The 19,065-nt window shown below is 44.7% G+C and overlaps 2 long non-coding RNA genes across 2 annotated transcripts; both read left to right on the top strand.

Annotated features, from left to right (window-relative positions):
* The first annotated feature begins 3,198 nt into the window (after positions 1-3,198).
* Positions 3,199-18,776, top strand: LOC147013550 (uncharacterized). The gene is made up of 4 exons (XR_015051370.1): positions 3,199-4,236; positions 6,199-6,294; positions 10,954-11,037; positions 18,684-18,776. It is a non-coding gene; the product is annotated as an uncharacterized LOC147013550 (long non-coding RNA).
* Positions 6,765-7,465, top strand: LOC147013551 (uncharacterized). The gene is made up of 2 exons (XR_015050986.1): positions 6,765-6,971; positions 7,221-7,465. It is a non-coding gene; the product is annotated as an uncharacterized LOC147013551 (long non-coding RNA).
* Positions 18,777-19,065: the final 289 nt, after the last annotated feature.

Raw genomic sequence — 19,065 nt, 5'->3', positions numbered from 1 at the left:
TTCTGGGCGGAGTCTCGATCTGAGGTGATGAGGTTCCTGGTTGGACAAGGGGGCCGCCCCTGCCCTTCTGGGTGGAGTCTCGTTCTGAGGTGAAGGAAATCTCCGCCTCCATACGTGATCGAACACACGTAGACAATGGCATCGAGCAGAGCGAGGGGAAGATGACGCTGACATTGATGGTGGTGTAAAAATAAACAAAAAGAAAACCTGACTATTAAAATAACTCCACAGCGCAAGAACATTTAATTACCCATTAGACGAGGGTCGGGACCCTAACTGGCAACACGTACTTACCGATATAACTGATCTATAGGACCTGTATGTTGTGTGCTCATGGCTTCCAGATTCGCAACAATATATATATATATATATATATATATATATATATATATATATATATATATATATATATATATATATATATATATATATATATATATATATATATATATATATTCATGTGTTTAATTCAATTGTGATGTGTTTCGTTTTGGCTGCCGTCGATCTTACTCAATATTTATTCGAAGCCCAGGAACCAAACCCCCCTTTTCCAATTGGTCCTTGGTTTTTCCATGATCGCGGTTTTAACTATAGCCACATTTTCCAGGAATCTAACCCCCACGATATCGGATGGTTTACTGAACTAAACATTCTTGCTTGTTTTAAAGAAGTACTGTAAGCAGTGTTGCGTTGTGTCAGGAAAGAATTAAGATATGTATTGCTCTGACTATTTTGCTGACTACCATAGTTGATCGAGCTTCATCTTATACTCCACATTGACTAATCTATGAATGAAGGAAAGAAAAATGAGAAAATTAGTCAATTTGATTTTTTTCCTCCACATCGATGACGTATCGGCCAAAAATACGGTGATGACTTCATGTTTATTCTATAATACTCATTAAGGAAATGTCTGCTCCATTTTACACATTATTAACCCCTGGGAGGCATTTCCATAATATTGTTGCGGTTCTCAGAACCGCATGCATCCAACAGATAGTGATCCCAAGACAGTTATTCCATTAATATACGTGTAGATAGTCCCTTCCCTTTTGTCTAGCGGGGCATCATGGGCGTGCGTTGCGAGGATCTCATAGCTAGGTTTGCTTGCATCATTTCTTCTTCATTTCATATCTAACTTCATTCCTACTCTTCTTTTCTGGTTATTCCTGAGGTAAATCTGAGCCACGTGTGCCCTTCACTGTGAGATGGGTCCTCAGCAAAGGCCAAGCAGGAATTACACCCACAACCCTCCGTAGAAAACACAGCCTGCCAAATGCACACGCAGTGGTAATTTCCACCCAATGGACAGGAATCACACCCAGCACGATGCCCACGCTGCAAGGAACATGTACCAAGGAGACGGAAGAAACAGCACCTTAGAAAGGGCGCTCAAACACCACATGAGCTTCGACAGCACAGAGCTCCTGTCCTCAAGCGATCCCTCACCGAGGCCGATAATAGAAAGGCAACCCCACGCCATGTTGCACGGGATGCGAGTGTGCAAGGTGCAAGCAGCACGTTCCTTTCAACCCATTTCTGGACTAATTATATCGATCGGGTTTCGTCCCACGCACACGATAGCAGAATCGGGCGAGCGCTGGCAACGTGCGTAATGGCGGATCGGAACGGAAGATGTACGGAACGTATGCTCGAAGGCAGACCCGTGCGCCACTCGTGACACTTTGTTATCGTACAGAGCAGGGCACAAATGGACACATCTTTCTGTCTGTGCATGGGTTTGTCATAACATTGTACCTTCGGTTCTCGCTGGCGGCCGCAGACGGCAAACGTCCTCCCACCTCCACGGCCAGTGAAGCCGCGATCGGGTGAGGCATGTGGCACATCCCAGGCCATGCGGGGAACACGGAGCAAGCGAGCGGGACCGACGCTGCCCTTGGCCAGTCATCAGGGCATGGCCTGGGGGTTCTTGCAGGGTGATTCTTGGCGCAGACTTCGGTGTGGGCGATTCGTATCATGTCGTGAGTAAGATATTTTTGCAGCGTAGGGTCATCTTGCCGGAAATGGAGTGTTGCAGTTTCTGGCCATCGCAGTCGGGCCTCGCAGGGGGTCAGGGCCAATCAGAGTGCCCAATTCGGGTGGTGACTCGACGCTTCGGGGTGGCCCCCCGCCCCGCACCGTGGGGCCTATAAAGGTTGGAGCAGGTCCGTTCGCTCTCTGCCCTGTCTCGCCTCCCACTCAAGCTGGTCTTTGACTCCGCCTACTGTCGTCATCACTTCGACTCCACCTTCTGTCATCGTCGCTGGACTCCTCCACCTCCTCTCTGCCCACACGACGCTGAATCCACCCACCCACCTGGTCCCGTCTACCACTGTGTACACTCGCTCTGTACTCCACCCTCCCAGCTCAAGCCCCTCTTTCACACCCACGGTCTCAACGCGAGCTGCCCGAAGCAGGGGACGATGCGCCAGCTGTCAGGGGGTACCACGCCACGGAGCATTCCCCCCAAACGTATTGATGGCACGTTCGGGTACCACGTATCAATTATACCAAGGTACCGAGAGACCGTAGCCTCAACTCCTCTCCTGTCTTGCTTCAATTCCTCTTCATCGGGTTGTGTGTGTGTGTGTGTGTGTGTGTGTGTGTGTGTGTGTGTGTGTGTGTGTGTGTGTGTGTGTGTGTGTGTGTGTGTGTGTGCGCGCGTGTGTGTGTGTGTGTGTGTGTGTGTGTGTGTGTGTATGTGTATGTGTGTGTGTGTGTGTGTGTGTGTGTGTGTGTGTGTGTGTGTGTGTGTGTGTGTGTGTGTGTGTGTGTGTGTGTGTGTGTGTGTGTGTGTGTGTGTGTGTGTCCTGGTGCCTGTCGATATAAGTAAGCCTGCAGAAGATTGTTATTATTTTCGGGTTAGGTCTGCTTTGCGTCCGCTTTCATAAATTGCTTGTTATTGTCGCACCACACCTTTCTCCCCTATCTCTGCTTGCACGCCCCAATAAATCTATTGATCGTACCACATACCTTTCCTCGCCCCATTGTAAATAAATTATTATTCGAAATGTTTCCTGCTCGTTTTTGTCTTTTCCTCCATTGATCCAGCATGGTCTGAATCCTAGCTTAGCCAGGACTTTATTCCCACCAATCCGTTCCTTTTCGCCGGTACGTCCTTGGCAGTGTTGCTCGGCTGCATCCAATCCGGTAAAGTGATCCTGTCTGTTAAAATGATCCGGTCCAGACAAGGCTTACCGAGGGCGTGTTCCCCCGTAATTAAATCACGTGATTAATTAGGTAGCCCGGTTACCCCATAGATGGGAGGACCCTAGATCACGCGGTTGAGTTATTGGCGTCCACGGTCGGTTAAGCAACCCGCCGTGTCACAGAATTATCCGTGTGCGATGACATACAATTCCGGGGAGTCTGGCGGGAGCTGAGATAGCTTTCCTCCCTCGTGGTCTTTTCACCCAACCCCAGCCCGCAACAATATATTATTCACACCATCATATTTACAATCCACTGCAGGATGAAAGCCTCCCACATATTTATTTTACAACTCACCATACTTGTCAAGTGTAGATTTGGTGAAAGTGAGAGCAGGAACATGGAATTTGTTCAAGGTGCTGGCAATAACCCAGGATTATTTTGATCTCTTTACAAAAGACACCACAGAGATGTTTTTGAATACATAGTCAAGGCTCATGGAAGAGCGAGAACACCCAATGGATCAGAATGCAACATAACACAAGGAACAGCAGAAGGAGAAGGGGGAAATGCCAATAGCAAGGCGGAGGGAGAAAATGGACAAACAAGGGATGAGAGTAATGATGAGCGGAAGGGGAGAATGCAAGGGGTGGACAAGATGGAGCCAGAAGCAACATTTTGGGATGGGTGAAGGGGGGTTTAACAGGTGTAAAAAAAGATCATGATTTTGGATTGAGGATGATTTGAGATGGTGGTTAACAGCTGTCTTCAAGACCAGGAGGGAAGAATGAGGTTGAAGATAGTGTGGAAGGCAGTTCCACATGTGGGAAGAAAGAGGAGCAAATATGTGGAGGTGAGCAGTGGTTCTGCAGTTTGGGAATGAATTTATGGTGGACAATGTGTCCTGCAGATACTTGGTGGAGGTGGGAACAAAGCGCATGGAGGACAGAGGGTGCAAGACCAGGAAGGAGGCAGAAGAAGACAGAGAGACCCGTCGATGATGGCGAAGTGATAAGCCCATCAACTCAGCTTCATTGCGAGAGATTCCAATTATCTTGAAGGCATTGGTTTCATTATGTAATATAGGTAATATAACTAATATATTATTATCCCATCCCCCGGAGGGAGGGAGAGGGATATTGTAATCATCCGGTTTGTTACTTACGAAATCGAAAGATTTCGTAAGTATATTGATGACTTCCGTCCTCTGTTTGTGTGTTTGTTTGTTTGTGTGTTTGTTTTGTGTTTGTTTGTAGGCATGAAACTCGAGAACGGAAGAAGCTACCAATGTCAAATTACACCACGTGATTCAGGAGGGTGATGGCTAGTGCTGATTAGATTTTGGTCAAAATCGGTCAAAGGTCAAGGTCACAGTGAGGTCAAACATCCAAAAAATGATCACTCGAGAACGGAAGAAGCTACCAATGTCAAATTACACCACGTGATTCAGGAGGGTGGTGGCTCGCGCTGATTTGATTTTGGTCAAAATCGGTCAAAGGTCAAGGTCACAGTGAGGTCAAACATCCAAAACATTAGATTTTTTGATGGTTTTAGTACAGAATCATCGTAGAAACTTCTGGTTTGCGTCGCTACCTTCTCCAGAGACAGCTTTTATTAGACAAGGTCAGAGGTCAAGTTGACGATTTCGTAAGTACCAGTCTATGACTGCATGTTTGTCTGTTTGTTTGTCTGTCTGTCTGTTGGCAACTTTACAGCAAAACAGCTTTAGCAAACACTATCAAATTTAATCCACAGATGGGCAATGAACCTTGGACGACCCCATTAACTTTTGGGTTCAATTGGATCAAAGGTCAAGGTCAAGGTCATGAAAAGATCAAAATCGTTTTTTGCTCATAACTTCGTCAAAAATGATCTGATTTACTTCAAACTAAGCTTATAGTGAACCTTATTCTATTTGTCACTTATAATCCTACCCATTCCTATAGTGAAAAATGCATACTTGTGAAGATCGGTAGGGTCCGAAGTTTTGGGGGTCATTGTCATCGGTCAAAATTACTTATTTTCCATTATAAATCAAAAATGTTAGGAATATGCGTGTTTACTATGGAAGACATATATCAAGTCCTTTATTGGCTTTCATTTGACACCATGACCTTTGACCTAAACATGGCCTTGAAAGGACAAAATCATTTTACGGTCATAACTTTGTCAAAAATGGTTTAATTGACTTCAAATTAAGACTAAAATATTCCTTATTCCATTCCTTATAATCAACATTCAGGTTAAGGATGTATCAAATTTAAATTTGATCCCCAAAATAACTTTATGCCTTAAATGGGCGGGATTTGTTGTGCCTGGTTACCTTTGTTTTCTTCACCGAGTGGGTAAAACTCAGTGAAATTAAGCCTCAGACTCTGTTGGAAAGAAGGAAGAATAATAAGTATCAGCAATTCAGTTAAGATGAAAATATTACCAAATCATTGTTTAATATCTTGACATTCAAAACCTTAAAATGAAAACTAAACATCCAATCAGTCGAGCTTGCCCTGCTCTTGCTGTAATACATCTTTTGGGTTCAAACGTTTAAAGGCTTATCGGTGCAATCCGATGCATGTTGAATTAACAGTGTGTTTTGCCTGGAATCCCTCCAGGAAATTCACGTGAAGAAACCAAACACTTTGGAAACATGTGATTTGACGAAGAGCACTTTTACCTCCAAGGATCATATTCCTGGCATTGAGGCTTCGTGTTTATTGCCTTCTTGAATTTCTATCTGAAGAAATTATCTTGAATGCTCGAGTAAAAAAAATTAAAAACATAAAATTTTAAAAGGGTAAGGAACGTTTTGTTCAGTTTAATAATAAAAAAGGTAACATTAAACAAAAGTTAAGGAACGTTTTGTTCACTTTAAAAAAAAAAAAGTAAGGAACGTTTTGTTCTTTTGTCTGGTTATGCTAAATATAAAATGAAGGACCGCACTTAAACATCCTCTCCATAAGATGACATGTTCCATGGTGCAGCAGCACCTGCTGATCTTGCACCACTATTTATGTACTTTTTACTTCTCTTCATCCGAATTGAACCCAGAATGAGAAAAAACCCCAACCAAAGCCCATTCACGGCTGGTCAAAGTGTTCCAAGGAAGCGCAGGAACACCTTTACGACTCAAAACCCATCAAACAGGTAAAGTATTGGAGATCAAGTTTGAAAAGAAGGTTTTTAAAGGTAAATTTGGTTGTAAATGAAACGGATCTTGGTTGTTTACAAACTCCTTTACAGCCAAGATCCAGAATTTAAGATGTGTTTTGACAAGGAATATACAGTTGGCTGAGGGCAGTACTGACCAGATATGGCGATTTGTTGATTCAACCATGTTATCTTATTTTCATGAGGAGGGATATTAAATAAATGTAATGTATGTGCTTGAGCTTCGATGTTTATTCAGCTCGAGTCTGTTCCACTGGGTAGATATTTACATAAGTAAATGTAGAAGCTCGGGACGACAATTCTGTCGAAGCACCACTGAAGCCATGATGACTTTTGTGTACAAAATCTCACCTCGTGGAAGAGCGAGGAGATAGTGGGATAGTGGGATAGTGGGATAGTGGGATAGTGGGATAGTGGGATAGTGGGATAGTGGGATAGTGGGATAGTGGGATAGTGGGATAGTGGGATAGACAGGCAGATATCAACAGGGAAAAGGGGAGAAAGAGGAGTGGTGAAAATAAAATAATATCTTGTAAGAAGTGGTGTGGTTGGTGGGGCTTGAACAGGGGAGAAGAATTAACTATGAAGAGTATGGAAGAGTATAGAATGATGTAACACCTACAACATATCAGACAGGATATTCCTCTCTGTTGGTAATTACTGGGCCAGATTGTTTTTTATTTGCAATCAGATATTTACATTCCAAAAGTTTATAATCTAAGCTATTTGTTATAAGCATATTGAGAATTTTAAAAAGATGAGGGGGAATGTGGGTATTTGTCTTTAAAGCTATTTTAAAATACTGTCTTGTTCAGGGCTGATTAGCATCAGCCACAAATGGATGGATTGAACAGATTTCAACTCCCTTGGACTGGATCGACTAATGGTGGTTTTGCGTGCAGGCCTGATGTTGGCTTAACGGTTGAGGTGGCTTGCTTAAGATCCAAGTCTTAAGTTCAAGCCCCAGTTGGATCGTTGAATTAACACCAGGTAGGGTTGACTCGGCCCGTTGCCGTTCCGAGGTCGGTGAAATGAGTACCAGTGTGCTGGTACAGGGACACAGCATCAGTGGCACAGCTGTGCCACAAGAAAATGATGGTACTCGTAGCCTTGTGCTGCACACGAAGGAGGAGAAGGAGGAAGAGGTGTGTGTGTGTGTGTGTGTGTGTGTGTGTGTGTGTGTGTGTGTGTGTGTGTGTGTGTGTGTGTGTGTGTGTGTGTGTGTGTGTGTGTGTGTGTGTGAGAGAGATCGCAAAAAGCACACCAGAATCTTATCTCTGATTGAATGGGATTTATTCTCGAACACAATAATACGGGAGAGTGATCAGGATGGTGTATGGGGATGACGGCGGGTTGGGGGGGGGGGACTGGATTCAACAATAAATAATTACATACAAGAGAATAAAATCTATGGCACCTCACACCAGACTTGTTCATAGACAGGGAGGGAAACGAGAAACCCAGGTGAGACCCTATCTGCTGTGGAGGGGTTGAAGCAGGAACTGGAGGTTGAAACCACTTCTCAGGTGAGCAAGCTCCACACACTGAACCCAACTCTCTCAAGACCCACCGAACCCAGAGCCTCCGAAATCCCACCCCTCACTCTCTCACCAACACCACCCCTCGTGAGGTGATCCAAGCTCCTCCACGCTCTACTTTCCGAGGACGCCGTTTCTCCAAACCCCTTTCTCTTTCCTCAAGCCTCACAGCTGCTGGGGACTCACCCAGGGAGATTAAAAAAGGTTGCACATACAACTCCTCAACCCTAACCTCCATTTAATGATTACCATGCACCAATCCCGTACGGTATGGTGCACATTTAAACGAGACAATTTGTAAGCTATGTTTCCATCCCAAATTACATCGAGATTGGCTAACTACTCGTACATGGATGATCCTACTCCATACATTTCTTTCTGTCCTAAGATAATATCTACCCCCCCCCCCCACCCCTCCTACAAACGTAACAACACCTTGAAGAAACCCTATGACCCCAACATGTTTGGGTATATTCGGCAAAATAAGAGGAAAAGGCATTTTCATTTTCTGATATCTTTTGAAGACTAAAAACCAATAAACACGACAAGGTTAACATGAAACGGGAGAAAAATATTAGTTTGCTTTCATGCACACTCGAGCTAATACGGAAAAACAAAATTAAGAAGAAACTCTCAACCCAACGTGTTTCGTTAGTTTCTAGACTTTACCTATTTCTATTATTTCATATTAAAAATAAACCGGTTGTACATACATGAAGCAAAAACATGTGTAGGCCTCTGGCTTATGTACATATACTGTACAATACATATATAAATACCATGAAACCGAGCGGCCTGAAACTTGCTTGCAAAACAAGAAAACTCCAAGGGAGTGCGAGAATGAAAATTGGGTGATTGGGTTAATTAAAACACTCCTTTTGAAGATAATTAATGGTCTTATTTAATTAAATAATTAATCAAGGCGTCATCCTTGGTCAGCCCTCTGTCAGCGAGCTGCTGGGGTCTTAAATCGCCATTTTGTTCGGCCTATTCAAACATGCCTTGCTTTGAAAACACGATCTACTCTCAGGAATTAATGAAAGTATATACTGTAATCAAAATATGTCTGATTTGAAAATCGGTTCTGATTGACTAAATAAGTGTCAAAGTTTGGAGTGAAATCTGGAAATTTTAACAAATTAGCGATTAAAAAAAAAAAATCACTAATTGTATTTATTTAAGCAAAATCATTAAACTTAAGTTTTTTTTCTACTGTTTGGACTATTGTATTTCGTGAAGAAAAGAATAAGGAATGTACAGAAAGTGGAACTTCATTTGGCGCAACGCCGAGCTGTCGAACCTGCTTTTAAAATCCATGAGCTGTTCGCTGTATTAGTTCACGAGTCAGTAAGTGACCACTATATTCGTTATGTGTGTGTGTGTCTGTCTGTCTGTGTGTCTGTCCCGTGCATAGCTCAGTGGGTTTTGATCCGATCTTGATAAAATTAGGGTGTGAGGTTTGTATCATGATCTAGTTGTGTTTTCCGGAGAATGGGCTGCTGCGCCCATTATGGGCGGAGCCACGCCCAAAAAAAAATGTGTTTCTCGGGGGTAGCCAGTTTCAAGTTACATCTTCTCCGAGGGGGTTTGTCGAATCTGACTGGGGTTTCGGTATTTGGTTAGCCCAATGGCACCTGCATAGCCCCACGGAGCTCGATTTTTCATTTTCGTCCCAAGGTCAAGGTCACAAGGTCACAAACTTAGAAAATGTCAAAAAAATCAATAAATTGGGCATCGAGCTCCTAGGGTTTTCAACTACTTCGAATGAAAGTTGGTGTGCAAGTAGTGCTCTTCGAGTACTACAACTTTCATCATTTACGTTTTTCCCGATTCCCGCCAGTTTGCCAGTGGCGTCCCCTCGAAGGTCAAAAAATAAAAAAGGCGAACCGTGTCCATTGCTTGTGAACCATCGCCGTCTCCAGACTTGTATTTACATCATATGTATTATATCAGACCCATGATGTATTGTACATACCCCTCCCCTCACACTGCCTCCCCTCCCCTCACACTGCCTCCCCCTCCCCTCATGCTGCCTCCCCCACTGCCTCACGCTGCCTCTCCCTCTTCTCATGCTGCCCCCCCTCCCCTTGTGCTGCCTTCCCTTCCCTCTCCTCACACTATCCACCTCCCAAACCCCCTCCTCCACCATTCAACTCTCTGGAGGTCTAGGAGAGGAAGAAGTGTTAAAGAATGGATGAATTGGACAAATTAAAGCTTCTTTTTTTTTTTTAGCAGTCGGAACTGCTGCTCAGATCAATTCAGTTTTTATAAAGCAATTATTCGCCAGATCACGACTGGATATCCGAGATGTATGCACGCTCACTCTAAGCTGTTTTGCCTGGGTTTGAATACTGACCCAGCTATATACTGACATCCTGGTGTTTCACAGGCAGGAGGATTCATCAATGTGTCTGCCATCTCTCGGATGGACGTTAAACTGGGCATCACATCTGACGGAATCCCCCCTCCTCTCCTTCCCCTCCCTCAACCTCTCCCCCCTCCCTCTCTCTCCCACCATGATCCCTCTCTCTCCCATCCTCTCCCTCTCTATCTCTCCACCTCACCTCCGTCCTCTCTCCCTTCCTCCTTAACCTCCATCCTCCCTCCCTCCCTCCCTAACCTCCCTCCTCTCCCCCTACTCTATCCTTCTTCTTCTCCCTCTTCTCCCTCTTTCTCTCCCCACCCCTTAATATTCCTGTCATTGAAGGGACAGGTTGTATTTGCTAGTTCTTTCTTCACGGGTAATTCACGGGTGTTTGTGTGTGTATTTGTCGCACTACTCCTACAGTTCTGGGCTGATTACGTCCTCACTTTCTACAGAGGATCAGCATGATCCCAATAAATGAATAGGGGTGTTATTATCTTTGCCAGTGGTCTTGGGGAGGGGAGGCAGAAGGGACGCAAAAATCTCGATGTAAATGTGTATCGTATCGCGCCCCCTCCACGTGGGAGAGGGTATTACAAGTATGCACCATTTACACTCCAGTATTCCTGTCCCCACGTTTTCCAGTGCAGTGAGGTGTTTTTAATTATAAGCAGTAGGTATGTTTTTGCTTCATGCACATAACTTCATGTGTTATTTATTTTGTGAAAACAGAGCTCTCCGTTGCCAATACACCGCCCGAATAAAGGTATGCGTCAGAAGAACATGTTGCATGCTTGCAACGAGATCACCCGAAGGGTGAGTACTCTGCTTGTATCCAGTTAATATGTTAATTTTTCTCAGTCTAAAAAGGGCATAACTGAAAAATTTACGAACCACCCTTAAACTCAAACTTGTTCTGTAACTTATAAATATACCCATGTACCAAGGTTCAGTTGAACATGTTAAAGGGTGTGTGAAAACAAGTGTGAAAAAAACTACAGGTGGGAGGAATGGACGAGGCAACAACCAATGGTCCCCTCCTATCCGGTGAAAGCGGGAGGGGACTAATAAATGAGAGAAGAGGAAACACAGTAATCTGCAAGTAAGAGGGATGGCTAAGGTTCGGTTGAGTTAATGGGGGTGGAAAAATTGTGGGATGGATGAGGGGTCCCATGAAGTTGTGGTAAACCACCTGCTCGAAGCCCTGGAGGGAAGAGTGGGACATAACAGCCTCAGGAAAGCAGTGCCACAAAGAGTAGCCCAAAAAACAAAGGAACAAAAACGTTGAGGTGTGGAGTTTGGGATGTCGAACCAGGAGTGGTTGCTTGAAGAACCATGCATCCTGGAGATTATGAAGGGTCCGAAGGCTGAGAAAGCAGACCGCTAGATCAGAGGAGGAAGTTAAAAATAAAAATGAGAGGACACCGACCTATCTGCGATGCGAGTGCAACATGCCTTGTGCTTCGACCTCATTGCAGGGGATGCCGATGATGTTGAAAGTTTTACATTCCATAGAATCCAAGACACACAAATGTGATTCTGGGGTCCCAGCATACAGTGTAGAACAGTGCTCTATTGGACAATGGACAAAGGACTTGTTGGCTGTGAGGAGTTCTGATTTCTAAACTAATGACATTTAACATTAAAGAGCCATTTCCAAATTAGATGTCATTGCAGGACAGAATTATTAAATTTATACGAAAAATATTCTTGCTGAAGCCGTTTCTCATATCATTTGTTGGGATTTTTCAATATGGTGACAGTGGTGGCCCACTCAGGATGATTGTGGGAGTGAGGAGGGTTTATAGAAGGAGGATGGATGAACTGAGGGAGGAGATTGGTGTGCAGATGAGCTTGACTGGGAGATTGCTGAAATCCTGGCTGAGATGGGCTGGACACTTGGTGCAGATGGAGAAGAGAGAATGGCAAAGAGAGTGGATGGGTTGAAAGAGCAAGGTAGGAGGAAAAGAGGTGGACCATGGTCGAGATTGGAGGATTTGTGAGAAGGGATATCAGCAAGGTAGGGGTGGTCGAAGAGTAGAGAGAGCTGGCTGAGGACAGATGAAATTGGAGGAGTATCGTGGTCAAGGCAGGGAAGAAGCTTGGTGCCTTCGGACCTCACCCCTGATAAAGGGAAGAAGAGAAAGAGGAAGAAGGTGGCCCAGGAATGAGGATCATTGATTAACCTCCCTGAACAAGTTCTAAAACAGCAGTACTAAGGATTTGGATCTATGCTTCTGGGATCTGAGTGAGTTTCAGGAGATATACGAGTTACTGGTGGATTGCTGATGAAACCCAGATGGATCATTTTATGACTTCCAAAGAGAGAGTAAACTGTATAGTCTGGACACCAAAATGTGGTGTCAATTATATATTTTTTTGTATTCAAGGTTAAGACTTATGGAAGAGCTGGAACACTGAATAGATCAGGACGTAACAGGACAAAGGGAAGAGTATAGATATGGGGACACCAACAGCATAATTGAAGTATAAAATAAATCCTGTGAGGAAAAGGATAGGTGACATGGCTGAGGGCGTCACTGTACAACTTTTGGATCAGGTGAGAACCAATGAGTACTTTGCATTGCAGTTGGACAACAGCACAGACATTGCAAACGAAGCACAGCTGCTTGTGTACACCATATATCTCATGGGTATATTATTGAGGAGATAGTTTTCTGCAAAGCCATCGAGGGGAGGACTACTGGACAAGATGGTTTTCAGATCTTGGATGAATACATGGAGTCAAATTCAATTGAATGGTCTCGTCATGTGGGTGTGTGTACTGACGGCACCGTTGATATGTCAGGCAAACACAGCGGTCATTGCCCTCATAAAAGCAGAAGCCCTTAATGTCGTCGACCCATACTGCATGCTCCATCGCAAGGCACTTGTTGCTAAATGCATGGATGACGAATTGCATCAGGTTCTGCGGGATGTTATGGACTATGTAAAAGCACACCCCCTGAAACAGACTGTTTGGAATACTTTACCATTATATGGATGGGTGCTAACTTTGAGGGCTTGCTGCTCCACTCTGAAGTGTGCTGCTTATCGCATGGGGCAGTTTTGAACCGTGTGTTTGCATTACAGAGAGAGCTGGCAGACTTTGTTTTATCTGAAAAGTCAGACCTTGCAGCTGTTTCGAGGATGAGTCGTCGATGCTGAAGTTAGCATATCTGGCAGACGTTTTCCAGCATCTAAATGGACTTAATTAGAGCATCCAAGGCCGTGAAGTCTACATTTTTAATGTGTGAGACAAAGTTCATGCCTGGTGTTGGCTTAATGGTTAGGGTGGTGGACTTGGGATCCTTAGGATCCAAAGTTCAAATCCCCATTTGGATGTTGAATTAATACCAGGTGGGGTTGATTCTGCCTGTCATCCTTCTGGGGTCAGCAAAATAAGTGCCAGCTGGCTGGTACCCTGTGTCGGAGTGGCGACCTGTCCAGTATTGTCCCCAATAGCCAAGCAGACTGCTTAAGCAGCACCAATGCTCTGCACAGAGTATGGTCCTGATGGATGGATGGGCAAAGTACGTGCATTCACGAAAAAGTCTCCCTGTGGGAAAGCAAACTCCAGAAGGGAGTCACTGAAACGTTCCCACTCCATCAACAGGATAATGTCTGAAGGCATTCTGACATCAAATGTCTGACGTCGAGTGCAGACAGCATCATGCCCCTTATTTTTTCACATACACATCTGCAGAGCTACTTTACAGACTATTTCCCTGACCTTAACAATAGTTGGGGAATTTTAGCAAATTGTATTGACCATCTGTGAAAAAATTGCTTACCAAAAATTTTCTTCACTAACGTATTCATCTCAGTGTCTACTAACACCTATCAATTAGTGCAAACCCAAATCCTTGTGGAAAATTCTGGGGAGCTAATCAAAGTTCGGGTGCTCAGAGGGCCTGAGCGAAAAAAATCAGAAAAATTAACTTTTGCCAATATTGACTTGTGGGATGTCTAACTAGGGGTTTTTTGGGGTGCTGAATTGATTCCAACCATTAGAGTTGAGGAAAAATGAATCCCTGGCCGTAAAATATTGATATGATACATTTTTAGATATATCAAACTGTGTTTTGCGGTAATTTGGCTCAATTGATTCAGATTGTTCAAATTGTGCTGAAACCAGCATACAACATTTTTGAAACCACTGCTATATTGTTGGTTATACTTGTGCTCGTGCTCAGTAGAATTATCTGTGTTAGCTGACGTCAGCTAAGAGCTTTTAGCTATAAAATTATTGTGTACCGGACTCAATAGAAGTTGAATATGTTCAACGTAGAATGGACCTATTAATGTTAAAACGCATCACTGTATGTGTGTTCCGTCTGTTTTGTGTCAAAATTTCATGTCCTGTCTGTTGTTTACAAAAAAATGTATTTTTTTTTTTGGACAGTATGGACAAGGATGTGACTGAACCTGGCTTGAGGTGTTTCATCTGTGGTGGTTCCGGGATTGAAAAGCATACGCTCTCAAAAGTCTCCAATAAAGGCCACCCACGGAACTTATCACATTCTGAGCTTGTGGGCGATGTGGCGTTGATCGGGAGACTAAATGAGGACTGGAACAACGGAGAAGACAGCAAGTTGAGATACCATGTGGATTGTAAAACAGAGTTGTACAGTCGTGCAAGAAGTATATCCAATGCAACTGACATGGAGGACTTCATCAGGACTGCAAAAGATGAGACAACAGGTAATCAAAATTCCTCTAATCTAACATATGCACCAAGGATAGTCACTGTCTTCGAGGAGAGGATGGCAGAGAGATTGAAGATCTTAGCTGAAGGAGGACAGACACCAGCACTCTGGGTCTGGTACTATGGCAGAATCGACCTCATCAAGGTATTCATCAGGAGTGAGCGTGACCAGACCACACAGGTCATCTCAGCTGCATCATTGGAATGCTCAATACCTTCGCAGCAGCAGGCCACCATCAGTACACAAAGGGAGCAAGGCTGTATGTACAGCTGATGCATCAGTGACAGGAGGGTCCCATGTTCCAGGAAACTCTATCCAAGTTCACTTTGTACGGCAACCATGTAGTCAGGTTCTCAGACCATGAATGGTCCGGCACATGGACTCTTAACAGAGGCCGCTTTCGGAATGAGTCTTCTCATAAGTCTTGGGTTCAGACTCTGAACCACTTCTCATTCATTCACCAAGAGCGAGAAAGAAGCATGGTCAAATGTGGGGTACCTGTCCACACCGACGTTAAAAGAGCCCAAATGAAGAGAGATAACGATGCTGTCAACACCCTAGTTGGATGGTTGGAGGACGTCAACCCTTTCAATGCCACATGGAACAAGAAGACTGGTGTCCTTCTAAACTGGGTTCAGCAGCACTCCCGAAGACCAAGTCAACGCTGATCAAGCAGAAGAAGTTGGCAGAGCCATACAGGCTAAGATGGATGGGAAAACTGTTGTGGATGCAATGTTAACCAAACACAAGGTCAAATCACTTGCAAGCCTCAGATCTGGACGCAAGGTCAATGGCAAGAAGCTGGTCATTGACTCACTGAAGCTATTCAACCACCTCATTGTCATCAGTGAGCATGAAGTCAAGACCAAAGAAGCTCTGCACTTTGAGTTGATGCCAAAACCGATGTCTCTGTTTGACAAAAATCAAAAGTTGCGAAAGCCAGACAAGGCTGCCCTAGCAAGGTCCCTGAAGGCATGTGTGGCACCTGTCGAACAACCCCCCTGCATAAGCCTTGTGGTTGATGGTGGGTGGCTCCTGCACAATGCAAAGTGGGAGGCTAATCTTACTTGGAAGGATGTTGTCGAGAGCTACCTCCAGTTTGTGAAGTCCATGGGGAGCCATCGCCTCCGGATAACGGTGGTCTTTGATGGATATGGCAGTTCCACCAAGGACCATGGCCACTTGAGACGAACAAAGAATGCATGCTGTGACATTCAGATTCGTCTGGATCTCAAAATCATCATCACAAGAGAAAAGTTCCTCGATAACAGGAACAACAAAGCCCAGCTCGTTCTGCTCCTTGCTGAGACATTTAGTAGGAATGGAATCAGTGTACAGCAATGCTCCGATGATGCTGACACCTCCATCGTCAGCGCAGCTCCAGATGAGGCAAGAGAGTCCCCTGTCGAGGTGAGGATGAGGACACACACATCCTGGTTATGCTGATTCATCATGTTGCAGACCATCAATGTTGCAGTTGCAGACTAGTGTTGCTTCCTCACGACAGCCAAAGAAACATCTTACGATATCAGAAAGATCCGGGAGGCCCTCCCAGAGATATACCGGAGGTATCTCGTCTTCTTGCACAGCTTCTCTGGCTGCGATACAGTCTGCAATTTTTGGGTTTAGAAAACCAACTTTGCTAAGGCCTAAGTCACATCTGCTCTACGGCGAGGATACGGCGGCCGTACGCCCTCTGAATTGACAGAAACGTGCGGCGGCCGCAGAGTTTCTGCGGTGGCCTCAGGGTGGCCCTACGCCGTTTGGCTATATTTTACAGGCCGTAGCAGTCGCCGTGGAATTATAGCGTGGAGTTATAACTTTTTTCATTTCTACGTTCGCCGTAGCAATTCGACAAGCCGAAACAAAAGAACTAGTAAAAAAAATAAAAATAAAAAGACCCCACTCGTTACCGTCAGTCTGGCCGCACGTTCGCCTTAGGGCCCCCTGCGGTCCCCCTGCGGGCACCTTGCGTCTGCCTTAAATTCTATAGCCGCAGGAACGCCCTAAGGTCACCGTGCGACATTAAATCAAAGACCGTATGGCACCCCCACGTTTTCGGTTTCCACAATTTATAAATACCCCGTGCGGCTACCCGAAAAATAAAAACATATGTGACTGCTACATTGTGTGACCGTGGAAATACTGTAGCCGCCCTATAATTGCTAGTGACCATAGATTTTGTAGACCCCACAGCCGCCGTGGCAAATGTGACTCAGGCCTAAGCAAGCTCTGCAAGACTGATGAAGCAGAGAGGGCAATGGACGTGTTTATGGACATCCGAGCTGAGAAAGGTGATATCATGAAAGCAGGCTGTCATCTTTTCATGCTCATGTTCCATGGGAAATCCTCCAAAGACTTGGAAGACTTGAGATTCGACATCTTCAGCAAGCGAGCTGCTACTGGGAGCATAAAACCTAAGAAACTCCCCCCGACAACAGGAGCTGCAGCACAGCACTCTCTCCGAGCTTACCTCCAGACTAGAGACTGGCTGATGCTGCAAAGTCCATCGTTGGATGCCCGGGACTATGGATGGCAACTCACTGAGCAAGGATATGCACCAGTCCCTTCTACAGACCCCATTGCACCAGACTACCTCCTGACGTTTGCCAGCTGCAACTGTGTGGGGGACTGCAGCTCACTCAGGTGCTGCTGTAAATAGCAAGGAGTCATTTGTATTTTTGCTTGCGGCATCTGTCATGGTAACTCTTGCCTGAACATAAACCAGCTGGATGACAAGAGGAGTGAGGAAGATACTGGGGAGTTTGATGAATAAGTTTGTAAAAGCTGACGAAGCAACATTTCCATTGAGCACAGTTCTGTTAAAATGTCAATAAAATACATTTTATATGATAAAGGAGTGTTTTTTCTCAAAAATAATGGTTGGAATCAATTCAGCACCCCCAAAAAACCCCTGGTTAGACATCCCACAAGTCAATATTGGCAAAAGTTAATTTTCCGATTTTTTTTTTTCGCGCAGGCCCTCTGAGCACCCGAACTTTGATTGGCTCCCCAGAATTTTCCACAAGGATTTGGGGTTGCACTAATTGATAGGTGTTAGTAGACACTGAGATGAATACGTTAGTGAAGAAATTTTTTGGTAAGTAATTTTTTCACAGATGGTCAATACAATTTGCTAAAATTCCCAAACTGCAACTTCCACCTAAAATGGATTACAGACCACTTCACAGCCGGGATAGGTGCACATCTCGATCTGAAGTCTCAAGAGGAACTCATTGAAATGTCAAATGAAGGGGGTTTGAAAATCAAGTTCTCTGCCATTCCACTGTCAGAGTTCTGGATCTATGTGAGAAATGCCTATCCTGCCCTGGCTGAGAAGGCTCTGAAATGTCTTTTACCATTCGCCACAAACTACTTGTACTCAAAGTAGTGAAAAGCAAGCACAGAGCACGCCTGCAGGTGGACAATGACGTGCGTCTGGCACACGCTAATATCAAAACCCGTATTGACAAATTGTGCAAGAGCTACTACCAAGGTCATCCATCCAACTATAGAGGGAAAGCCTGATAGTCTGATTTGTTTGTAGTTTTGTGTTTTTTGTTATGAGCAGTAAACCCTCCAATATCACGGGATTCTACCAAACACGGGCAACCTATTGTGTTCCGATTCCGTTATTGCGGGATTTCATTTCGACCAATCGTGGATGTTGAGCTGAGATGAGTCATCTCAGTATCTCAGATGGAGTATTTCTCTCCCCTCTGGGCTGGTGCTCCTGCCTCCCACCTTTCTCAGTTTCACACTGTGGAAACCAAGGCATTTCGGATAATTGGCATCTTCCATGATGAGGCTGAGTCTTTGGGCCTCTCACTCTCTCACCGCAGGCAGGTCAGTGGTGTTTCTGTCTTCTACCATCTCCTTTCCGGTCTCCCCCCACCCCGCTGCATCTGTGATTTGTCCCCACCATATTTCCGCAGGGCGCTCAAGGTCCGCCAACAACCCCCTTCTGGTAAAACTACCAAAATCACGAATCACTGCTTACCTTCACTCTTTCATTCCTCTTTTTCCCGCCTTTGGAATAAATTCCTTCACTCTGTTCAATCCCATTCTTCCCTCAAAGCCTTCAAAACAGCTGTTCACCACCACCTCATCGTCCCCCATCCAAATCCTCGATCTT

The sequence above is a fragment of the Eptatretus burgeri genome, chromosome 14, assembly GCF_056783735.1.
Source record: "Eptatretus burgeri isolate ZD-2024b chromosome 14, Ebu_testis_v1, whole genome shotgun sequence".
Classification (NCBI taxonomy): Eukaryota; Metazoa; Chordata; class Myxini; order Myxiniformes; family Myxinidae; genus Eptatretus; species Eptatretus burgeri.
This window is presented reverse-complemented; position numbering and strand designations above follow the sequence as displayed.